Consider the following 24,615-nt stretch of genomic DNA (forward strand, 5'->3'; position numbering starts at 1 on the left):
TTGAAAGAGAGAGAGGCAAAGAAGGTATTGTTTACACTAAATATTTATTGAAAGATTTTTACCCTGGATGCCAGAAATACAGCAAAGATGACATGTCTATAATGATCAACTACTGAGATTACCTAATTGCAGAAACTTTCATTTTATGCAGCTTTTTGGTTTATTTCCATGTAAATTGTTGCTTACTTTATCCTATGAAAGCACAGATTATTTGGTCAAAACAGAGCCAAATCTTTGAGTGTCTCACTGCATTTGTCATTTCAAAATGCTGCCAAGTGAAAAGGGAAGCATTATGTTTTCAAATCTGATTTTGGTGCTCTTGACAAGATTTTCATAGTATGGCTAGCAGGCTTCATTTCCAGCATCAAATCACCCTGTTGTGTGTCACTGTGAACCAGAAAACATTTCCCTTCCAGAAAACAGGCATTCAGTAACTAGGATCTGTGTGACTTTTTCCTTAATTTGTGGGTTCAAAGGCACTGCATTCCTCAAAGTGTAAAGGCAGGCAAGGTGCATCCCTTTCTATTGCATGGATGGAACATTTGTATTTCCTATTTGAAACCAGGCTGGCCCTGGGTGCCTTGGGTTAATGCAGTTGTTTTCAGCTGTACCCTTCAGTACAGACAAAAGAAGAGAAGCCCTCCCATATGCAGAGCTGCACTCCCCTGGGTGTGCCTGCCCTGTGTCCTGAGCACACCCATGCCCAAGTGCCCAGGGGTTACACAGTGGCTGCTGAACCCACTGGGGTCCTGCTGCAGCACTCTGGACTGGGGAGCTGCCCCCTGATGAACACTGTGGCTGCTCAGCTTGAAGTGCTTTGGAGCTCTCTGTACTGGGACCCATTCTGGCAGGTCTGTGCCCCGCATCTAAGCCACGTGCCTGGTCTGACATGAGCTGCTTTAGGACACAGCGTGCTGCCACAGCTGCCTCAATGTGTGTGACCATTCACAGCCCTGTCCCTGGTCACTGAGACCCAGCACAGCTGATGGATTATTTTCCTCAGCCCCTGTCACAGCACTGACCTGTTCTCACCTGCACCCTCTGGGTTACAGGCTGTGCCCACACTGCAGCTGGAGGTCAGGGCTGCTGCAGAGGTCCAGCACTGCAGTTCATCATCAGGACCTGACAGGGCTTTCATGGAAGGTTTTGCTCCACTTGCACTGAGCATTTCTGAAGCCTCCTGAGTGTCCACAACAGCCTGTGTGCTGCAAAACAGCACTGTGCATCTGCGTCTCTCTTGTGTACCTGGAGTGCATGTTGCTGTTCACCCAAAGCTGGGAGCCCACTGGAGCAGGGCTGGTGATGGTGTTACTGCCTGCCCTGTAGACCTGACCTCCTCACACAGACACACAAACATTGCCTGTGGTGACAGCCTGGCTGGGGTGGGTGACAAAGTGAGCAAGATTGCTGCTGTCATGTGCAGGTAGAGAAACAGGAAAGAGGTGCTAGAGAACAGGAGGGGATTTCTTCTGGCCCATCTGAGTGTTGCTCCTTCAGAAGGTGCTGGAAATCCAGTGCCATTCCTGGAGGATTCCACTCCATCAACACTTTGATGCTGCAGGTGCTGTAAACAGGTGAGCTCCAAATGGGATTTTACTAATCCTTGATCCTGGCTGCTGTAAATCCTCAGGCTGGTATTTAGCAGTGATCAAACGACATCTCTCTGCTCTTTTCTCTCCACCATCATGCCAGTGCAGATAACTGACCCCAGCTCAAGGCATTCCACACGATCAGCAGAAATCCTGGCTTTGGTCTTTCTGGCATGCAGTTCTGCTCACTGATGGGATACAGCTTAACCACATCACTTGTGTGAAAAATCAAAATAGGCTTTGAATACCTTACGTTGTATTTTGAAAGCATAAACTTTGAAAATCTAAAACTTCTGCTAGTTTCAGCAATACTGTGATAAATAAAATGGGAGGTAAATGAGTATAAACAGAAGGTTAGTTCATTTGCGTAGACCATGAATCATAGCACTTATAAAAAACTTTCATTGATGATTTCTTTCTTTTCTCAGGTACACACCATTATTGCCAATCACTGCTCCCATCACTTTTTCTCACTCTTGCTCCTCCACCCTCACCAACACCACCACAGAAGGATGAAGTGGGATTTGTTTCTCAAAAGGAAAAGATTTGTAACTCCTGAAAGCTTTCAAAGGAGACACAAGGAATGGTAGTGGCAGGCAAAGCTCTCTGTGGACCTTTGCTTTCACTGAATCCATGAATAATTTGGATTTAAAGGGGATTAAACACCACATCATTCCATCCCTCTGCCATGGGCAGGAGCAGCTTCCACTGTCCCAGGTTGCTTCAAGGCCTGTCCAACCTGGCCTTGGAAACTTCCAGGGTGCCCAGAGGCACCACAGCTTCTCTGGGCACCACCACCCTCACAGGGAAGAATTTCTCCCCAATATCCAATTTAACCCTGTCCTCTTCCAGCCTTGGAAGACATCACCCCATGTCCAGACACTCCAGACTTTGTCCAAACTCTCTTTGCAGATCTCTTGGAGTCCCTCTAGGCTCTGGAAGGGGCTCAAAGCACGTGCCCAGAGCCTCCCCTTTTCCAGGCTGAGCCCCCACAGCTCTCACTGCCTGTCTCCATAGCAGAGGAGCTCCATCCTTGGGATTAGACTAATTAAACTAAATCTCAAGGCAGAAATCAAGGACTTGATAGTGATGAACCATCAGGCTTCCAGATAGATAAATCATGTTTAACATACCTCAGCAATTGCAGAAGCCACAGCAAAATAATAAAAGCAAGTAAATTGAGGTAATAAAACAACTAAAACCAGACATAACAAAATGCTGATGTCTTCAAATCAAGGGCACTTGGCCAAACAGCCAAGACAAGGCCAGATTATGAGGAACAAGAGAAGGCCAACTCATCAAACTGGGTAAAGTGGAATTGTGGCAGGGGAAATTGTGATCACCAGCTCGTGGTCACCAACCCAAGAAACCCACCAACTGGACTGATGGGTGAAGGGCTGGAGCACAAGTTTGATGAGGAGCAGCTGAGGGAGCTGGGGGGGCTCAACCTGGAGAAAATGAGGCTCAGGGGGACCTTCTGGCTCTCTCTGACAGGAGGGTGCAGCCAGGTGCGGGTCAGGGTCTGCTCCCAGGGAACGAGGGACACGAGGATGAGAGGACACAGTCTTAAGCTGCAGCAGCAGAGGTTTAGGTTGGACATTGGGAGGAATTTCTTCACAGAAAGGGTGATGAGGCACTGGAAGGGGCTGCCCAGGGAGGTGCTGCAGTCACTGTCCCTGGAGGTGTTTGAGGAATGTGGCACATCAGTGCCATGGTCTGGTTAACAAGGCGGTGTCTGGTCACAGGCTGGACTTGATGATCCCAGAGCTCTTTCCCAATTACTCTGAGGAGAGACCTCATGGCTGTGCTCAACTTTGTGAGGGAAGAGATGGGACAGACACTGATCTCTGCTCTGTGATGCCCAGTGACAGCACCCAAGGGGCCCTGAATTGTGTCAGGGCAGGTTTAGGTCGGGTATTAGTAAAGCTTCTTCCCGCAGAGGGGGAAGCACCCCCTGACAGAGCTCAGGGCGCTCCAGGGGCACATTTGGACGAGGCTCTCGGCACAGGTGTCATTGCTGGAGTGTCCTCCTGTGCAGGGCAGGAGTTGGACTCGACGGATCTCGTGGGCCCTTCCAGCTCAGAAAGTTCTGCCATTTTGTAATTGTTGCTGTCACAAACACAAGAACAAAACTGAACACGAGGGCAAATTGGCACATGAGGAGCGAGAGCCCTTTGGCCGCAGCTCCCGGGTCCTCAGCGCGGCTCCTTCAGCCGCCTCAGCCGCTCCTGCCGTCCTTTTGCCGCCTCAGCCGCCCTTTGCCCCCTTCAGCCTCCCCGTGCCCCCTCAAACATCCTTTCTCCACCCCGGATGCCCCTTCCCGTCCCTTCTCGCCCGCCTTTCCCCGTGCCTTTAATTCCTTTCCCGCCCCTTCTCGCCCCGCCTTTCCCCGTGTCTTTAATTCCTTTCCCGCCCCTTCTCGGCCCGCCTTTCCCCGTGCCTTTAATTCCTTTCCCGCCCCTTCTCGGCCCGCCTTTCCCCGTGTCTTTAATTCCTTTCCCGCCCCTTCTCGGCCCGCCTTTCCCCGTGCCTTTAATTCCTTTCCCGCCCTTCCCTGCCCTGCTGGCGGCGCCATGGAGGAGGCGCTGAGGCGGGCCCCGGGCCAGAGCTGCGACACCGAGCTCGGCCGGGTGTTCGCCAAGAGCAGCTGCAAGGGGGAGCTGGGGCAGGGCGGGGCCGGGATAGTGCCGTTGTTATGAATAAAAATGGGTGGAGATAATATTAATCTCCTTAAAATGCCTTTATTAATCAGCTCTTTCAATATTTGCTCAAGGGGTTTTTGGCTGCCCGTGGTCGCCGTGGAGGAGGAGGGTCTTTATCAGCTCTGCTGCAGGCAGTTCAACAGAGCTGGAGAACCCAGCCTCGCTGGGAGCAACCCCAGGGTTCTGAGTCTCTTTTGTTTTCTCCGGGGTCTCATCTCTGGTTTGGTCTTTTTAACTTACAGCTAGTAAGCAAAACCGGAGAAATCAACTCCTTATATACTCCAGGGTCCACACGGTCTAGCATTGGTTTCTGTACGTTTCAATTTTGCTTAGTTTTATTTTATAAGGGGTTTTTGGTGTTAAACGGCATCCCGAGATGCACCTGGGGTCTTTTATTTGCATGTGGGATTAGTTGGGGCGGGCGGCTGGAGACTCTTGCTACCGTGTGGCAGTTTTGCAGCAGTCATGGCATCTCGGGGGTCTCACGCTGCCTCACAGCGGTGGCAACGTTTGCGGGCGTTCGGGCCGGGGCTTGTGAGGTGGGGGTGGAACGTGGCGGGCGTGGGTTTCTTTCTTTAGGAACGGGGTGGCGGTCTGGCGGGGGGGTCTGGCCCGGGGCGGGCGGCTCCGCGGCTGGAGCCGCGCTGGCGGCGGTGGCTGCGGGCGGCCGGGGTTTCTCCCTCTCGGCCCCGGCACGGGGGAACGGCCGGCCCCTCTTTCTCTCGTTCTGGTGGCGGCAGCTGCGGGCAGCTGGGGTCTCTTGTGCCGGGCAGCGCTGGGCCCGGCAATCTCGGGGACACTCGGGAACTAGCTCTGCAGTGGGACAGGGGAAACGGCCGGCCCCTCTTTCTCTCGCTCCGGTGGTGGCAGCGCCGGCTGCTCCGCTGGTCTCTTTCGCTCCGTCGTTGGGGGTGGGGGGGGACGCGGTGCCGGGCTTCTTTGAATGGAGCTCTTTTTGTTTTTAAGGTGGTCTGGGGGGGAGGTGCCACGGAGGTGGCCTCTCACTGTTACATTACAGGATAAACATTTTAAATTTCATTTTTATCACCAGGGCGGGGAGACCATCCCGGGATTGTGCCGGGCCCGGGTTGTGGCGGTGGGAGCGGGGCGGTGACTGTCCCTGTGCTGGGCACCGCTGTGGCCGCACCTCGGAGCCTGGGGCGCTTTGGGCATCTCAGGACACGAAAGGCTTTGAGGGGCTGGAGAACGGCGAGAGAAGGGAACGGGGCTGGGGAAGGGGCTGGAGAACGCCGAGAGAAGGGAACGGAGCTGGGGAAGGGGCTGGAGCTCCAGGAGGGGCTGGGGGAGCTGGGAAAGGGGTTCAGCCTGGAGAAAAGGGAGTTCAGGAGGGACCCTGAGGCTCTGCACAGCTCCCGATAGGAAGGGAAGGGTCGGGCTCTGCTCCCAGGGAATGAGTGAGAAGAAGTGACTTCAAGTGGTGTCAGGGGAGGTTTAGGTTGGATGTTGGAGAGAATTTCTTCACACACAGGTGGTGAAGCACTGGTGGTCAGGTACTGGCACAGGGTGCCCAGGGCAGGGCTGGGTCAGTGGTTGGGCTCAGGGATCTTAGAGATCATGGAAATATCTGCAGAAGGAGCTTATTCATTGCACAGTGAATAAACATCTCTGCATCCAGAAAGTGCTAGAGATTACGCAAAGTAATGCAAATAAACATTGAGGAGATGCCTAAAAAAGTTGCTCTTTGTGTTTTGCTGTGTCTTTCCCCCTCTTTGTCATCTGGTTGTAAGCATGAGAGCAATGTTAACAACATGGTTTGAAAGCCAGCAGGAAAATATGTAACGGGAAATGTGAGAAGGGATTTGGACTTGCTATTTATTATCACAGAATCACAGGATGGGTGAGGTTGGAAGGGATCTCTGGATGTCATCAAGTCCAGCCTCCCTGCTTTAAGCAGAATCCTGTAGAACACATTACTCAGGGTTGTGTCCAGAGGTTTTTAAAGACCTCCCGTGTGTTGCTAATGTGATTCTTTCGAATGGAGGCTGTTCTCTCATAAAGTGGTGTGAAATTTTGGTGCCTCCTGGCATGCCTGTAGGCTGTTCTGTGTTCTGTTCTTGTAGGCTGTTCCAGTTCTCTTCTTTTTTTGGATTATGTTTTTGTCCAATAGTGTGCATTCTTGCAGAACTCTCCAGCTAAGACACTTGGCATGTTCACACCTGGTGGAGGTGTATTCTCTCAGCACTGCAAACAGAAGATGCTTTTTGACTGTTGTCAGTGCCCACACAACAATGCCATCTGGTCATGGCACAGTGTTCACATACATTGACTGTGGCTTTAGACTACAGGTGTCATAAGCTAGCATTTCATTTCAGTCCTTGTGGAGAAATATTAAAAGACAAGTCTGAGCAAAGAGAGGTGTCCATGGCAGCAGTAGTCCACCAGAAACAAAGTGTAGCCCCAGGGATACTGAGAGAGCTTGGTGTGCTACCCTGAGAGAGGCAGGAAACAAAGGATGGAGTGGCATGGAGGAGTTGTGGCCATGCTCTGTTTAAATCAAGGCAGCCAGTGGGAGCTAAGCCAAGGATGGGCCCAACAGTCACCAAAGGCTGAATTTTGTTTCATTGGCTTGAGAATACATAAAACTTTTTACGCCTGCACGTGCTAATGAAGTAAAACCTGTACATGTCTCACATGTGTGAACTAAAGTCACTCAATCTCCATGTAATCATGCAGTGACATCAGCTGGAACTTTGTCATTTCCCCACCCCCAAAGAAAACTATAAATACAACACAGGAGGGGAGGGGGGTCACAGGAGGCTTGCCCTGTGTATCCTGGGGTGGCTGATGGGCTGTACCCCCTGCTTCTCCACAAGGGTGCCTGTCAGGTAATGCTTATTCCAAGGGGATACTACTGCTTGTGCTTTCTCATAGCAGTGTATTTATCAATGATAGTTTATGACCCTTATTCTGTCACAGTGGTCAGTAAACCACACTGTTTATGCCTCTGAAATCGGGAATGTGCCCACTCTTAATGCTGTACCTTTGTGCATCTGTGCTGGTGAGAGTTCTAATGCAGACTTAGAGTGCTGCACTGTTCACTCTAAAATATGATTTGTGAAGGTTTCCCTGGCAGTCAGACTAAGGAGGGGATGATGTAGACACCTCTGGGCCCAGTACATCTGTGGATAACCTGGAAAGCAAGGGGGTCTTCCTTTCCTAAATTTTTACATCACAGTCCCCACTAAGTGCATGTGCTGTAGGTCTTGTGGTAAGAGACATGAAACCGAAGGAGATAAATACGTAATTCAGAGGACAGCACCTCACCAGTGTCAGAAGTCCTTGATGATAGTTTCACAGACTATGGGTTTTGCCTCCAAAGTGTTAATACTTAAATTGTTCTCTTTTTCATATAGGCTGGTACTGGTGCTTCTGTGCAAGCTTCTGTACCAGTAGGTGAGAGGGGTGCATGATATCTAACATGCACTTTGAGTGTTGGAGAATTACTTTTATTAGCTAAAAGGGCTTTGCACTGGACATTGGCGTATTACTGAGGGGTTTTTTGGGTGCTGGTTTTGCAGTTACTTACACAAAGTGGAAGCAAGTTTGGAGAAGCTGTTACTTCCTACAATTTTTGCTCCTTAATTCTGCTGTTTTCCTCACTGGCTGTTTGACTCTTGCTGCACAATATCTGCTTGGTAAAATAGTTTTTATTTTTACCTTCTTGCTTCAATAAAAGTTTCCAGTTGATTATGGTTGTCTCTGTTTCCTAAATGAAAAACTTACACCTTGTGTTTATTCTTGGGGAGTTGCTTGCTCTGACCTGCTAAAAGTCACACTGTGTGAGAGAGTTATGATCATCAGAGGTGTTTATGGGAATATGCATGGTCATGGATTGGTCTGGAGCAGTGTGTCACTGTAGAAAATGTATGTGCTGTTCATTTTACAGTGCAATTTGAGGACCCACACTGCCTTCAAATTTTTATGTATTTTTTATTATGTGTGTGGATGCTGATGATAAAATGTGTCCATGTCTTTTTCCTCAGTCCATTCACCCAAACTTAGTCCAGTTGACCGAGGAAAAGCTCAGGAGCTTTAGCCAGCAGTCAGCCTTGTTAGATCCCTTAACTGATCCATCTTCCTCCATAATAAACTTAGAAGTTATTTAACAAGGTTATTCTCTTTACCAATCTGCCACAAGGATGTTGATTTTTCTAAAATACCAAATACTTTTTATTATTAGCAGGGCAAAATAAATATGAAAGTAGTTTTTCTGTCAGTCTTAGATGTGAGAGAAACTCACTGATAAACAGTAAGTGTTCAGAGGTGACCCTTTCCTAATAGAACTGAATCAAAGAATTTTTGTCATTGAAGAAAAATTGTGTTATTTCCAAGTTACACAAATGTAAACAAAATGTAAATTTTTTCAAAGCTGTTTTGTGCTGTCATTGAAATTGGAAGGGGTATAAAGAGGCAAACAAATGGGATGTAACCAGCTCCCCTTTTCTGTGGATCCCTTGTCTTTGAGCCCTTCTAGACAGCAGTTGAATCTGGGCATGGAGAAGGGAATGTGTGATGGTTGAAGTTCAAACGGGGTGGAAGCACCAGAAATCATGTAGAGGTTTCACGTTTCGCCAATTTAGTTTCCTGACCAATGAGCCTTTTGAGTATCTACCAGAATCATTTACTCTTTTTCCTACTGTGAGATATGATTAGGAGAAAAGCAAAGCACACTCAAACTTATAAGGTATAAAGACATATTTATTAACAAATACTAAAAGAAGAAAAAATGAGAATCAAAACAAAACCTTCAAAACACTTCCCACTCCCCCAACAGCTTCTTTTCTTTCTCACAGACAAAATATAAAGACAAAACTTGGAACTCAGTATCACTTATAAAATAGTCTTTTATCAGTCCATTTGGAGAGAGAAGTTTCTTTTGGTCTGTCATAGAATTTCACCACTGAAAATATAGAACAATACTGTGGATTTTAATTCTCACAAAAACAGCCACCTGAAAACCTGCTTTTGTGAACCTCCCACAACAAGTGTAATGTAGCTACTTCTGTATTGGAATGCTGAGAGCTCTGCCCAGCGTGTTGGGCTAAGAAGCAGCTTCTTTCTGCCAGTACTGTTCATGTGCCTGAGAAGTCAGAGCACAGTTGAACCTTACCAGCCAGCTGTCCTCAGCTACCACATAAAAGGCATCATACTTACAAGTAAAGAAGTGAGATCAGCATTGCAAACTGATGGTGGAGTCCTCCTTTGCAGCTGAGTAGAAGGTGTAGGAATAACCAACTGTTTCCACTGAGTTCTCACCAAAATGGTACCCATCTAATGGAATGGTGTGCTCAATATAGCTGTCAGCTTTGAACATAGCAGAGTTCTGCAGGGAATGCCAAATGACTAGCTTTTAAAAATAATGTAGCAGATTCACTTTACACTCTGATGACTGTTGAAAAAACTTGATTAGCATAAGGTTAGAATTTTAATCTTTTGAATGATACCTTGGGTGGAAGATCATGCTTGGTGTGCCTTCTGTGTGCTCTGAGCAAGTCTGGCGTTGGTGCAGGGGAGTGTTGCTTGGCTGGCAGTCATAAACTGTAGTAGCTTTGACATTGGTGCCATGTGAGCCTGTCCTCAGGTGCTCTGGTTTCCCTGTCACCCAGATGCTGTGGTTGTCACATTGTCTGTTGGCCAGGTGTGTCATCCTGGGCTGTTGCTGTGGTGTTGGAGACAGTGATGTGACTGACATTAACACATGGAGTTCATGCAGCAACAACCCCAATTTATTATCTTGCAGCTCCTTTTATAGGGCTTTCAAATTTCTCACACTTACAGACATATTTGGTCAAGGGTCTCAATTCTACCTAGCTCACTGGCCAATTATATGGGTGCATCTGTGCTTCAAAGGGGTTGGCTGAGGTCCTCTGTCTGGGTTTAATAACCTATTGTTATTGTGTCCAGGGATTTGTTTACTTTGAGCTAGGCTGGTTGAGCTGGTATCTGTTAAGCCAAATCATCTGTGCAGCTATAGACCACCTATGTCTGTCACACCGGGTCACTTGTAGCAGATTTATACGTGAATTTGGGCAGTAATAGGATGTCCCTGGGCTCCAAGGGCAGGCTCTGGGTTGCTGGCACAGACACAGCTGAAGTGATCTGTGGTGTGAGGGGATGCTTCCAGGTCAGGAATGTGCAGCACTGGTAAACTGCAGAGCCTTTTGCTTAGGGAGTGCAAGTCCAAGCTCTTCGTGGATGGAGATCAGGCCCTCAGAAAGTGGCCCCTGTGGGAGAGGTAAACAGAAGTTAGAACCAGAAATTTCCTTTTCTGTTTTCTTATTTCTCTCTTTGCTCTTCCAGAATTAAAACCAGTGTTCCTTGATTTCCATTAATTTCTTTTTCTTTGTGCACCTTTCAGATATTTCTCTGATGGAAGAAGCAGTAGTGGAGCTGAATTCCTACTTGTCTCATGAGAATGGACGGCTGCAGGAACTGGCTGATGTTCTTCAGGAGAAGCACAGAGTCATGTCTCAGGAGGTATTAAAAGGAGAGTGAAAGTAATCTGCTTTGGGGTCCTGCTTAGCATAAGTTATGGTTACCATGGATTGGAAAGCAACTTATTTCCTTGGAGAGGTACAGGAGCAACATGGTTTGAAAGTTATGAAAATGGTTATTGTTGTGGAGAGCTGTAGATAGATTTTCTGTATAATTGAGATTGATTTGCTTGTTACTAAATCACTAAAGAAAAGGATATATATATATTTGTTGCTGTCTTGAGGTTTGGCCAGTGTAAAATTCAGGACAGTCCATGGAATGTCTGTTGTCACAATGAAAGATGAAAAGCACATGATGAATAAGAGAAAATTCCTCATGAGCAGCCTTAGGAAAAGTTGATTCTCTACATATGTTGGCTGAAGCACTCCTTTGATTGCAGTTCTCCAAGCTGCAAGAGAGGGTGGAGACAGCAGAATCCCGGGTGTCTGTCCTGGAGACCATGATTGATGACCTTCAGTGGGACATCGACAAGATCGGCAAGAGGGAGCAGAGGCTCAACCGGCACCTGGCCGATGTCCTGGAACGAGTAAAGGCTGCCCTGCTGGCCAGGAGCCCTGGGAGTGCTGGGTGCTGTTGGGTGGGTGTGTGACATCCTCTCTGGGACTGTCCTGTGAGAACTGAGACCTGCAGTGAACCTTCTTTGCTCTTGAATCTGCTCCATCACTCTTGTTAGTATTCCACTGGGTCTGGAGGAAATCTCTTGCATTGTTTGCAGATAAATTCCAAAAGCTACAAGGTGTATGGAGCTGGGAGCAGCCTCTATGGGAGGACAATCACCATTCATGCCCTCAAGGTAAAGTCAGGAACTTGGTTGTGGGTAAGGGGAAGAGAAAAGTCAAAGAGAAGAAGGACCACAATTTGAACAGAATTGAACAGATCCTGTACCACAAAGCTGAATGACTCTGGGCAAGCCAATTTGTTTGTGTCTGAGTTTCCTACTTAAGAAACACCTGATGGAATTAGACTCTTTCTCACTTGGTCAAGTTACCTCACTGTTTAGTAATTGCTATTACTGCATGAACAGATAGTTCATTAGCAGATAGTCTCAGGAAACACATTAACAGTAGGATTTAAAAGCAGTTTATCCCAACAGTTTGAGGAGATGAATGCAGAGCTGGAAGAGAATAAAGAGCTTGCTGGGAATCGCCTTAATGAATTGGAAAAACTACGTCAGGATCTTGAACAAGTAAAACCCAGAATGAAAAGCTCAAGGTGAGACATCTGTAGCTGTGTGAAGATGAAGGTGTCCTGTGGGATGGGCTGCTCTCAGATTTGCAGTGCTGTGTCTCCAAAAACCTCATTAGCTGTATCTGTTCTGAGCCTCCTGTTTAGCTGTGTTACACTTTGCTCCAGGTGCAATTCGTCGGGTCTGTGGCTCCACTTGCAGCTCGGTGCGTTGGTGACACCGTGTGGTCACCGCTGGAAATTGTAATGGTTTCCTGCCCGTGCCCCGTTCTGATCTTTGGGTCCATTTTAACCATGTCTGGTTAAAAGCGTTTTCACCTCTTTACACATAGAGACCCTCCCCTTCCACCTTCCCCACTCCCTGTGCAAGTGGAACCAGAGAACAGAAACAATCAGGGAACTTGTTTGGGGCAGAGACTCTTGAAGGAGTCAATGAATTTATGTCTTTTCCCTTGTAGGGGATGGATAGATAGGAAACAGCCTATGAGTTTGTGGTGTTTTAAAGGTGGTAACACAAGAAGCTGTGACTCTGTGGTAGATCAGTATATGGTGGGGAGAATAATCCAAATATCACTGTAGTAGTCAGTGCCAGTTATAAGAAATGTCTGTCTTGATAATCTAAATTTCAAAGATCTGATGCTGGGAACTGTCTTGAGTCTGTTTATCCACATGAGTTTGTTTAGAGAGAAATAATCTGTAGCTTGCAGCTGTTTTTTCTCCCCCTAATTACTTTTAAGCTGAATGCATGTATATATGGGCCTATTTCACTGCTACTAGTCCCAATCATTTACTAACTCTTTTTCTAGGAATTCAGTTCTGTTCCTCTGGGGTGTTTAATTTCTCTTTCTGTCAGTCATTATGTCATACTAGTAGCAGGCAACCATAATGTCTACTTACATGTGCATTTTCTCTGTTCTCTCATACTTTTCTATGTGTCCATCTTTATTGATCTGAGTGATTAAAATTTCTTATGTTTTTCAAGTTCATATCTTTGAGAGAAACTATTTCAGGACCCAAGAGTCAAAAACTTCCATGATTTGGTTGTGCAAGAGAAGTAGCCTGGTGTATGCAGAGAGCACAGAGACTTTTTAAACTTGGTACTGAAGCACATCACTTGGAGCTACTTGACAGCAAGGCTGTTGAAGTTCTACTTCTGTCTTTGCTTGTGGCAGCTTGATTCACTGTTCTCCTGTCTTGAAAGACAGCAGCCAAAGGCAAGGGGATAATATTCCTCTTTGTGGCATTTTCCCGTGTGTTACCCAGGTTGATCTGCGCCGAGCAGTGGAAGAGGCTGTGAAGGAGACCCCGGAATATCGGTGCATGCAGTCCCAGTTCTCTGTCCTGTACAACGAGAGTCTCCAGCTGAAGGCACACCTTGACGAGGCGCGCACGCTGCTCCACGGCACCCGCGCCACACACCAGCGCCAGGTGGAGCTGATCGAGGTAACGCCTCTGCTCCCTCAGCCTGGGGCTCTGCTGTGCCTGCAGCCATCACTGCTGGGGGCGTGTGCCTCTGGGAATGCTCAGGGAATTGACATTTCTGGCAATGATTCAGGCTGCTGTGGTGGCTTATATTGCTGAGGTGAGAGATAGTCCAGGTTCAGAGCACCAAGTTCTGTTTCCCTTTTGTTCCTCAGAGGGATGAGGTTGGCCTTCACAAGAAGCTGCACACTGAGGTGATTCAGCTGGAGGACACCCTGGCACAAGTCCGCAAAGAATATGAGATGTTGAGGATAGAGTTTGAACAGACACTTGCTGCCAATGAGCAAGCAGGTATGATGTTGCTCTGCTGTGCCTAAAAACAACCACCACCTACCCACCAATGCCCATTGGGGCTACAGTGCACTAGAACGCCTGGCTTGATTCTTTGTTACTGTTAAATACTTGTTCTGGCAGGTCTCTTCATCTCAACAAACAAAGCTCTTCACCTGTTTTATCACTTGTTTTATTGGGAGGCCGGTTCCATGTTATCTGACTTCCTTCTCGATGCTGCATAATAGATACATTTTGCTAACAGTTTGGTTTATGGCAGGATATTTTGCATTATTAAAAATTACTTATGAGGGGAGGATTCATTTCCAAGTCTGTAAGGACAATCTAGATAGCAAAGCAGTAATTCTTAAATTTCCTCAGAGGAAATAAATGACTTCTGAAGTAGCATTTAAATGAGATTTCTTTTGTAGTATGACACATTTCCCTTAGGATCATGGGTATAAAAATAATGTTAAATGGTTGTTGTGGTTTGAAAGCAAAACGAATGAGAGGCTCCAAGTCAGAGATATAATTTAATAAGAAGAAAGGTAAAAAGGTAAAAATAAAATAAAATAAAATAAATGCAATAACACAAAGGATCACTGACAGAGTCAGAATACAACCTGAGCAGGATGGTGAAAGCAGTCCAAGTGCTCTTCCTGAAGCAGTGATCCTGTAGAAAGGTCTGGTAGCTCTGCTCCTCTGGGAATCCAGTGGGTAAGTGCCACTTGCATTGTCCCACATACCAGCTTATATCCAGGTGAGAATGCTTGGCTCCTCCCCCTGGGCAGAGCATCTCCCAATGGGATGAGGAGTGTGAAGTGGGTCCTTGATGGCCCATTAACAGAGATAACCCCTGGAGGGAGTTACCTGTGACTCATGGGCCAGGTGTTGATGGGCCATTAGCAGAAGACACCCCAAAGGCCATTAGCAGAAGAAGCAGGGGGCTTGGGAAAACACCAGCCCACCTAGTTTCAACAGTTCATGAAGATGGTGATAGAATAAATACTTTGTGTACATCCTACACTGCAACCCAGGACAATGGTATCACTGATGTTGGAGACGTGAATGCGACAAGAGCACACAAAGTTCATGCAGCAACAGCCAAAGTTATTGTTGGGCCTCCCCTTTTATGGGGTTTCAAATTTCTGATGCTTACAAACATGATTGGTTAAGGGTCTTAATTCTGCCCATCTCATGGGCCAATGATATGGGTGCATTCATGGTTCAGAAGGATTGGCTGAGGTCCCCTGTTTGAACTTGAGTCTGACCTACCATTATTGTGTCTGGGGACTTGTTTATTTCTGCTCTCTAAAGAGCTAGGCTGGTCGAGTTGGTGTCTCTATAGCTAATTTTATTTGTGCAGCTACAGACCTGCTGTAGCTGTCACAAAGTGGGAACTAGAGACTGTGAATTTGCAAGAACTTGTGGTTGCATATAAAACTAGCATGACTTTTTTCTGCAAGAATTTATGTTGCTCTATTGTGTGGCAGAATGGTAATAGTTTTATTTTGTTCTTTGTCATTGTCATGTAGCTTGTTCTCCATGTCATGAAAGTCCTCAAGAAGGTTGACAGAAGTGTGTTTTTTACAGAGGTGTTTCTGTTTTTGCAGGCCCCATGTGGGGGTGCTGGAATGGTATCATAAGTTTCTTAGTTGTAGGTTTGATGTGATTTGGACTTTAACCCTAGCCAGGTAAAGTTACTGTCTTGGAATGTGCTTATCAGAGGTTGATAAGAGTTGCCAAGACAACTCTAATCCTCTGCCCTGGGTTTCGATCGTCCTATTGTGTTTTCCCCCACCCCATTGTACTTCTCCCCCACATGTCCACCATCCCCCAGACCCCAGACCTTCAGGAGAGGTGTCTGACAGGGATTGGTGGGTCTCCCAGGGCCACATCCCAAATCCACCTGATTTGTTAATGTTGTGTATTGCATTTTGACCTTACCCACCTGGCTTTGTGTGATTGGTCTCTGTAACTTGTGTCCACCCCTGAGATTTTGGGGGAACAAAAACCCCCTGTAACCGAGGCCCGGGGTCACTCCCCAGAGGCACAGGCCTGGAACCAGGGGCTGCCCCCTGAGTTACCCGAATAAAATCTTTTCTCCCTGAGCCTCCGGAGTGTCCCCTCTTTCAAATCACGGCCGAGACAGCTAAGGCAAAAGGGCTGCGGAGCCAAGGACCCACGCAAGGGTACTGTTGGGCGTATCACAGCTAGCAGGTGGCTCAGCTGACGCTGAGCTGACCTGAGAGACAGATACGCGAAGCAACAGCCCCATTAACCGGGAGATGCGTCACCTCATCAGCAGCCTCCAGAATCACAACCACCAGCTGAAGAGAGAGGTGTTGAGATACAAGCGCAAACTGAGAGAGGCCCAGGCTGACCTGAGCAAGGTAACACAGCAGGAAATGCCAGAACAGAGGGGAAAGTGCTCAGGAGAAGGGGGAATGCTGCCACTCTTGCCAGCAATATCAGCCTTTTTGATACTCTGTGTGGGATGTAGTGAAATTTTCTGCGGAGCTCTGCCCTCTGCTGCTTCCTTTGACCAAATGAATGCTCTTTTTTGTAGCTGTGCAGTGCTCCATGAAAAGGGGGCATAGAAGTGTGGATCTGGGAAGACAAGGGAGAAGGGGGAAGGAAGATTCCTGGCTAAGAACTTAAATGTTTGCTTTCTTGATCATCTCTCCTGCTGTTCCATGCCAGATCTGCTCTCACAGTGGCAGTGCTCTCCTGCAGTCCCAGTCCAGCGCTGAAAACACAAAGGAGGAACCTGCAAAGATCAAGCAGGAGCCTGATGATCCTTCTGCCCAAGTGCCTGTTGCCAAGGCTGCTTCTGAAGATGTTCATAAACTGAAGGCCAGGTGAGATGAAGAGGAATGGGAGCGGGAGAGATGAGAAAGGGAGAGGGAATGAGAGAAGGAGAAGGAGAAAGAGAGAGAAAGAGAGAAGGAAAAGGAAAAGGAACGAGAGCGGGAAAAGCAGAAGGAATCAGAGAAGGAGAGAGAGTCCAAAGAGAAGGAGAAAGGGAAGCATGAAGATGGCAGAAAGAAGGAGGCTGAAGTGATCAAGCAGCTGAAGGCTGAGCTCAGGTAAGAGTTGTTGTCTCTCCCTTTCTTGTGGGAGCTATGCCCAAAGCTGGGGTGTTCACATATTCCTGTTTTTTTGGGATCAGCATTATTGGACTTTAGAGCCAAGAGTGTTTCTTTTCACCCTCTGTATCTGATTGTGATGTGGTCAAGTGTTTTTCTGACAATAGCCTAAAGCATGAATGCACATCCTTGTGTTTAGTGTCTTTTCTGGTTGTTTTTTGTAGCTTGAAGAACTGAGGCAGAGAATGAAAGAATTGGAAGACAAGGAAAAAAAGGAGAGTAAAAAAGTTGGCTGATGAGGATGCCCTGCAAAAGATCCAAGCAGTGGAGGAACAGATTGAATATTTTCAGAAGAAACTTGCCATGGCTAAGCAGGTGAGAAGCTTCTGATGAATTCTCTTTTGGCTGGAGCACCTGTGAAGGAGCTGCCTTCAGGTTAGGTCCAGGAAGAGAGAAGGAATTTATATCTGTATGGGCCAGAGATATGAGTTTGATCCTTGTTTACCAAAGGGGAAGAAAACAAGCAGAAGAACCACCAACAAAATAACCCCCTCCACCCTCAGCTGTGGGGTATCATAGGCAGGCCATGGTGGGAACGTTTAATAACAATTAAACATTAAAAAACAAGTAAACATGTGGCCTTGGTGAAGCACACAGAGGAGAATTGGCTTTATCAGCCATTAGGGGAAGAGATTACAATTTCTTTTTAAGAGTTATTATCTCCTCAGTTCTTCTGGTGAATATGTTTGCATGGAATTCTTACATACCTTCTGCCAAAAGAAGGCTTAATCCAATGAGAGAGCAGGCCCACCTCAGCAGGGCAGAGGCAAGCCAATAATTGACATGTACTTTTTTAGAATACTTGTTATTGTAGAACAGAATGCTCTACCTTGTCAATGCTGAAATGGCCAAAGTGAGTTTAAGGCACTTGGCAGCCTGTTAGTTGGAAGCTCTCAAGCTGTCCACATGTAGGATTTTTGGCCTGGTGTATCTGACCTCTGTTCAGTGTCTGGGAATTGGGAGTTAGTTTCTGCCCAGCTCTGGCAATGACTGTGTCATAGCTGATTTTTCCAGACAAACAATAGGTGACCATCTTTTCTCTGCACCTTCAAATTCAGAATATCTCTGCTGTGATGCAGACTTGTAGGAAGTCTGTTTTTCTGGTTTTTGGGATGATAGTGTTCCCTGACACCAAGAATCCTCCTTCATATTCACTAGGTTTGGTGTCTCTGAATAAAATATTCAGGGTCACTGTAGGGGGTACAGGCACAGTTTGGCCAGAGCCTGTGATTTTTTTGCAGGAAGAAGAGGCCCTACTGTCAGAAATAGATGTCACAGGCCAAGCCTTTGAAGACATGCAAGAGCAGAACATCCGCCTGATGCAGCAGCTGCGGGAGAAGGATGATGCCAATTTCAAGCTGATGTCAGAACGTATCAAGTCCAACCAGATCCATAAGCTGCTGAAAGAGGAAAAGGAAGAGCTGGTAGACCAAGTTTTGACACTGAAAACACAGGTAATATGGAAAAATGAGAGGACAAAAGAGCTGGTGGGGAAGGTGGAGGTGTTTTTTGTTAGCTGTTTTAGGCAGCTGCACATAACCATTTGCTGGCTCCCCCAATGAGGGGAAGGGGGAAAAATCAGAAGGGACAAAGTGAGAATATGGGTGAGATGAAATAAGGCAGTTTAACAGTTAAAGCAAAGATGTCCATACAAGCAAAACAAAAAATTAATTGATTACTTCCTGTGGCAGGCAGGAGTTAAGTCATCTCCAGGAAGGCAGAGCTTCATCATACCTTGTTGTTATTTAATAAATGCTGCAGTTCTGAACATCCTCCCACTTCTCCCTTGCACCAGCTGTTCTTGCTGAGCACAGGAACACCCCTTGGGCCTGCTGGATCAGCTGTCCTGGCTGTGTGGCATCCCAGCTCCTTGGGCACCCTCAGCCTACCTGCTGGTGGGGCAGCATGAGACACAGAAGGTCTTGGTGCTGTGTAAATACTGCTCAGCAACAGCTAAAACAGTGCTGTGTTACTGACAGTGTTTTGCTCCCAAATGTGAAACAGAGTAAGCAGCATGTGAGCTGCTCTGAAGAGAATTAACTATCCTCACCAAAATCAGTCCAGGACGGAGTGTCCCTCTCACCACCCTAGGACTGCATCAGGCTTCAAAGAGGCCTGCCTTTGTAAGAATCTGAGAATGTTGTATGAGCATTAAAATGTCCTAGGACATTTTCCTCTTGTCTCCACTGCAATGGAGAGCAGATGGGTGAGGAAAACTGGGAAGTCCTTTTCCTGTTGCAATGTTATTTCTACCTGTATATTCTATCTGTACCTGTATATATTTTTAACAAGCAGGAGGAGTTGGAAACCATGGTTCAGTCTGAGCTACATCAGACATGGGTACAGGCTGGGAGAAGAAGGCATTGGGAGCACTGGAACAGAGAAGGACTTGCACATTCTGGTAGACCAGAGGCCAGCCATGACCCAGCAGTGCACACTGGGAGCCCAGAAAGCCAACTGCAGCCTGGGCTGCCTCCAGAGCAGTGTGGGCAGCAGGCTGAGGGAGGGGAATCTGCCTCTACTCTGCCCTCATGAGACCCCAGCTGCAGTGCTGCATCCAGCTCTGTCTCTACAGCTGCTATCCCAAACACCTACCTGAGTCTGTTTGGGTCTTTGAAATACCCACTTCAGAGAAAATGTATGCCCAAAATGCATGGGGCCTCTGGGCCAATCACAATAGGATACTTCTTCCACTCATTTCCAGTCAGGCTCACATTGGCTTCCACCAAAGTAAAATTCTGTGATCCCCCTGTCACACAAGCAATAGAAAGAGATTCTACCCCCACGTGTCTTGATGGGATTAATGTCCATGGCATACCAGTGTCAGCCAAGGCCTCATATTTTTGTGGTTCTGATGTGCTAGGCCAATGAATCCACACAGTCCAAAAAACACAGGTTTCCCTAGCCTGTACCTGGGTAGAGGCAGGGCCCCTCTAAGCTTGGTTATCCTTCTTACCCTGGGCATATGTCTTGCAAGTTCCTTCAAGGAGATCGAACATGTCATCATCATACCTGGCAGTCCAGCTACTAGAGCTGCTTCCTTTGGTAGAACTTCCTCTCTGAGTCTTGCTGTCCTTCAATTCAAGATCCTGTTGTACCAGAGCAGCAGTAGATTTTTCCATCCCATCCTCTCATGTTTTCTCCACAATTACAGGAAGAACTACAGCTCAGCCCATGGAGTGTACCTTCTCTCCCTATCTGGTGAATGTCTGCATTTGGTGACAGAATTTCTGATCTGTACTGCCAAGATTTGGAGAATGTCCTCTTTAATCTCCTCCCTGAGTTTCTTGTGATTCTCTTTTATCGTATAATTTCTGCAGACGTGTTTCCACAGTTGCAATCCTTGCATATGTTGGGCCATGCACAGCATCTGTAAAGGCTTCTTTGCCATATCAAGCACGGTCTCCTCCTTGTCATCCCACTTCATTATTGCTAAAGCAGAAGCATATTCTTGTGGTCCAAGTCGTACAAGTTTTTGCCACATCAAGGCTGTATGTGGTACCAAGTCTGGGTTCCTAGTGTTTCAGTCATCTGAGAAGACAGTCTCTGCCACTGCCATTTCTCTCAAGTGTTGAATCCCTTGTTCTATGGTCTTCCACTGGGTTTACTGCATATAAAAATCATCTGCACACAGATATCTTTGTGCCACCTTTCCCAGGACCCGTTCCCAGAGGCTGTGAGGGTTACACCCTTCATAATTCCTTGGTCAATTACTAGATCATGTGACAAGGACCCCAAATGCCTCACTTCAGTACAGTCCAGAATTATAGCCTCACCTGCAGCATCCCAAAGATGGACTAACCAACTAATTATAGATTCACAAGGCCGTTGAGTGTAATCCTTTCTTAGGCAATGAAGGTCCTTCAGGGAAAAGGACTCAATAGGGACTTCTGATTTTGTGTCTCTTGCATTGACTTCTGATTTTGTGTCAGGAGCTCACTTTGAGGGTCTTTGGACCTGGATCATCATCCACTGGTCGATCAGTTTTGTTTGTGTGCTTCTTTCCTATGGCAACTGCCAGTGGCTTAGGCTCCCTATCTGGTTTAGCTGCTGGCTTAGGCTTACTGTCTTAGGTTTAGCTACAACCTGAGTGACTGTGGTGTTGGCTGCAGACTGTGACGGGGTAGCTGCTGATTTGTCTCTCTGTCCTGCCTCTATCTGCTGCCCTACAGTATCTAGCAGCATGCAATAAGCAAATGCCAGGGCTCAGCTTATTGCAATAATCTTTTTCTCCTTAGAGTCATCATGGCAGTTCTCTTCCAGGTATATTCTTGTCTGGGTTCTGAGTTGATTCATGTGAAAATTCTCAAGCTAGGGGATCAGAAAATTCCTTCAAGGTTTGGCCCATTCCCTCCCATTTTCCATACCATTGAGGATTTTCCACACCTGCATCTACTCCTGTGTCAGATGTCTCATCAGCTCCTCTGGACATCTCAGCCCTCATTCTAGACAAGCTGCAAACCATATAGAGTTTTTTGTTTGGTTGTTTTTTTTTTTTTTAGGTAAAGTCATACGTGTTTCCATGAGACCTATGGTGAAGAAAGAGACAGCAGCCAGGTGAAGTTAACTGTGGTCAAAGCTTTTGTAGAAAAGATGGGGTAAGCAAAAGGAAAATAGAGCTCGGGAACGTGAACACTTTTAACAAATGCCTAAGATCAATAAAGTAGGTGTGTCACCAGTAAAATAGGACTAAGTCTTATGGCTGATGCTGCCCTTGTTGTTAAGTTTTAATAGAAGTGCAGAAATTATACTAAAACAGGCAGAAAGGAAAGCAGGAATATCACTGTGAAGAGGGGCTGGGGAGAATTCAGCAGAATCACCTGTGCTTAATACAACAATTCATGGGATTAAGGAAATTTGGTTCTAAAGTTAGAAGAGAGGTGGTGAAGAGAGAAGATTTTTAGAAAGGTATTTTGCAGTTCTGTCTAGTTCAGCTGTAGAAATGCCTCTAAACAATTTAATTGAGAAAACATGGAAGCTGGAAAGCTGAAAATACTTTAAGAGAATTAGATGATCATTAGTGTTTTTCTAAGAGATGTGCTTTGCAGTGTGCCAAGGCTTGGCTCTGCCCCAAGGAATCTTGAAGCTAAATGATTAGAACTTGTTAATAATAAGGTAATAACAAGAGAGTAGAAATCACAAGAGATGTTCTTCTGTATTTGATCCTTTTATACTTGTTTTCTTTCTCAGACCATTGATGCAGCACAGCTTGCAGATGATCTGAAGGCCCAGCTAGAGCTGGCTCAGAAGACGTTACATGATTTTCAGGAGGAGATTGTGGAAAACATAGTAACTCGATAAAAAGAGATGTTCAACTTCAAAAGGGCTGAGGTATATATCCTATGCACAATCCTGCAAGATCTGTCTGCTTTAGTGTCCTTCTTGTACATTGAGCTTGCAGAGGGTTTCAGCTAAATGCTCTTGGTGTCCAGTTTCACTTTGATTCTGTCTTCATCAGGTCTTGGCTCTTTCATATTTTGTCTGCTGATAATTGACAATACTTGTGGCATCAGATGATCATGTTGTCTCTTGGATTATAGGGGATAAAACTATGGGTGGCATGACTTAACCAGCCAGGTGCACGTTCTCTTTGGTCCCTGAAGAAGCTGTGACAGAGAATGTGCTGCTCCTTCACTTGGTCTTCTGTTTTTGTGCAGGAAGATATTTCGAGGTTGAGCAGGAAGCTGGAGACCACAAAGAAGCCTGACATGGTTCCCAACTGTGATGAGATCCTGATGGAGGAAATCACGGATTATAAGGTGAGTATCTATGTCTGTCAACTTCCCTTTTTACTTGAGTCACAAAGTGCATAGCACACTTTACAGATTAGATCTGCCATCTCTCATCTGTACTCTGGCCGCGAGGAAACCACATTGTCCTTCTGAGGAAGGGAAGGACCTTCACCTTGAGCCATCTGTGAGCACAGCAGCCGGGCTGGGGCCTCTCCCAGCTCTGTGTGTGTGTGTGTGTGTGTGTTGCAGGCCCGCCTGACGTGCCCGTGCTGCAACATGCGCAAGAAGGACGCGGTGCTCACCAAGTGCTTCCACGTCTTCTGCTTCGAGTGCGTGAAGACGCGCTACGACACCCGGCAGCGCAAGTGCCCCAAGTGCAACGCGGCCTTTGGGGCCAACGACTTCCACAGGATCTACATCGGCTGAGCCTCACAGAGCCTCTGCTTGTGCTGAGCCAGCCCCTGCTCTCTGCCAGCTGCTGCTGCCTCAGCTGCACTGTCTTCTCCAGGTGCGTTCAGGGTCTCTACAGAAACAGACTTTGGATCTTGCTTCCTTCCTTGGCCCTGTCCCTTTGGTCTTGCCCTCAGATTTTGTCTGCTCTTTGTGCCTGGGAGGAAATTTCCCGTCCCTCGCTTTCACACTGCCAAGGTGGGAACGTGCAGCTGAAGTGCTGCCGTGGTGGGATGGAAGCTGAGCTGTGGCAGCAATTAGTGAGGGCTTCATCTGAGGGCTCTGCTTTGGATGCTAATTAAATCCCATCAAGGGATGGCACTGCTCCTGGGAGGGAAGTGGTTCCCAGTGAGCAGGCCCAATGGAGGCCAAGGAACTGAATCTGTAGACTCAGTGGAGCAACTCCTTAGGTACCTGTGTATCTTCCTGAGTCAGGGCAAGAACCTCTGGTGCACTAGGAACATCCTCTTGAGCCCCAAACAAACCCTAAACATCTTACTATCCAGAAGGGGAGAAAGGAAAGACCTTGGAGACCCTTAGAAAACAGCATGCCACTCATGAGCCCTGGTTGATGTGCTCACCTTCCCCTAGGCTGAGGCATTGTTGTCATTGTCCTTCTCAGAAAAGGACTTTTAGTGGTTCCTTTGCTGCAACTTTACCACAAAGATTGATCTTGTTATGTACAAATTCTTATTAAAGTTGTTGTTTGGTTTATTCTTCTGGTTCTCTTGCTTCTGGTACTATCTATCTTTGCTCCTATCCTTTGTCCAGCTCTTGGAAACATTTCTCAAAAACTTGAAACTTCAACAGTAGAGACGCTTAATTCCTTCCTTCCTCTGCTTTCAGAATATGCTCAACTAGAATATCTTCTGGCCCCTTTAGCTGTATCCCCAGTAGCTTATTCCTGACACAACAGGAAGGCCAGGGTGCTGCATTGTTTCTGCAGTCATTTTGTCATGGCTACTGGGAATTTTGGCAGGGATGTGGTGCTCCTAAAAGCAACATGGGAAGTTGTTGATTTGCAACATTCCTTCCTAGAGTGTAGTGTTTTCCCTGTAAACTTAGTTTGCGTGGAAGGTGCACCTATTAGAGGTTTGTCTCATGGGTGTCCCTTCCCTGAGGCATGGAATCTCTCCTGCCCTCCTGTATCCCCTCTCTGCAGGAAATAACAGATACAAGGTGAAAGGAGCTCATCACAGGCTCTTACACTATTCCTTATTATCTTGGGGAAAACATTCAGAATATATGAATAAAGCCTTGTAAATGATGAGGAATCCTGAAAAATGAGAAGGAACGCAGCATCCTGCCTTTCCAACGGGAATCTGGGCTGCTGAGAATTTCTGCTGTGGTGTGAGAGCTGTTAGAAGAAATGAGAGTAGAAGCCTCTTCCCTTTCTCTGGAAGTTGCTCCTGGGATTACAGGTTCTGGCAGGAAGTTGGCTAAAGAATGGTGTGGTAATACTGCTGGTAAATTTTGGGGTACAAATGCTTGTTCATCACAACCAGGACCTGGCTCATGAGCAAACTGCATCTTCAAACAG

General features: G+C 46.8%; 1 pseudogene across 1 annotated transcript; it reads left to right on the plus strand.

The window, feature by feature from the left end:
• Positions 1 to 4,162: 4,162 nt before the first annotated feature.
• Positions 4,163 to 23,778, plus strand: LOC310923121 (E3 ubiquitin-protein ligase BRE1A-like; annotated as a pseudogene). Its single transcript has 15 exons — positions 4,163 to 4,273; positions 4,534 to 4,603; positions 10,671 to 10,789; positions 11,187 to 11,333; positions 11,523 to 11,600; positions 11,901 to 12,019; positions 13,256 to 13,435; positions 13,630 to 13,765; positions 16,001 to 16,137; positions 16,448 to 16,884; positions 17,058 to 17,208; positions 18,135 to 18,347; positions 22,084 to 22,224; positions 22,551 to 22,652; positions 22,875 to 23,778. The product of its transcript is annotated as an E3 ubiquitin-protein ligase BRE1A-like (transcript).
• The last annotated feature ends 837 nt before the right edge of the window (positions 23,779 to 24,615 follow it).

Source organism: Zosterops lateralis, assembly GCF_965231275.1.
Source record: "Zosterops lateralis genome assembly, chromosome: Z".
Lineage (NCBI taxonomy): Eukaryota > Metazoa > Chordata > Aves > Passeriformes > Zosteropidae > Zosterops > Zosterops lateralis.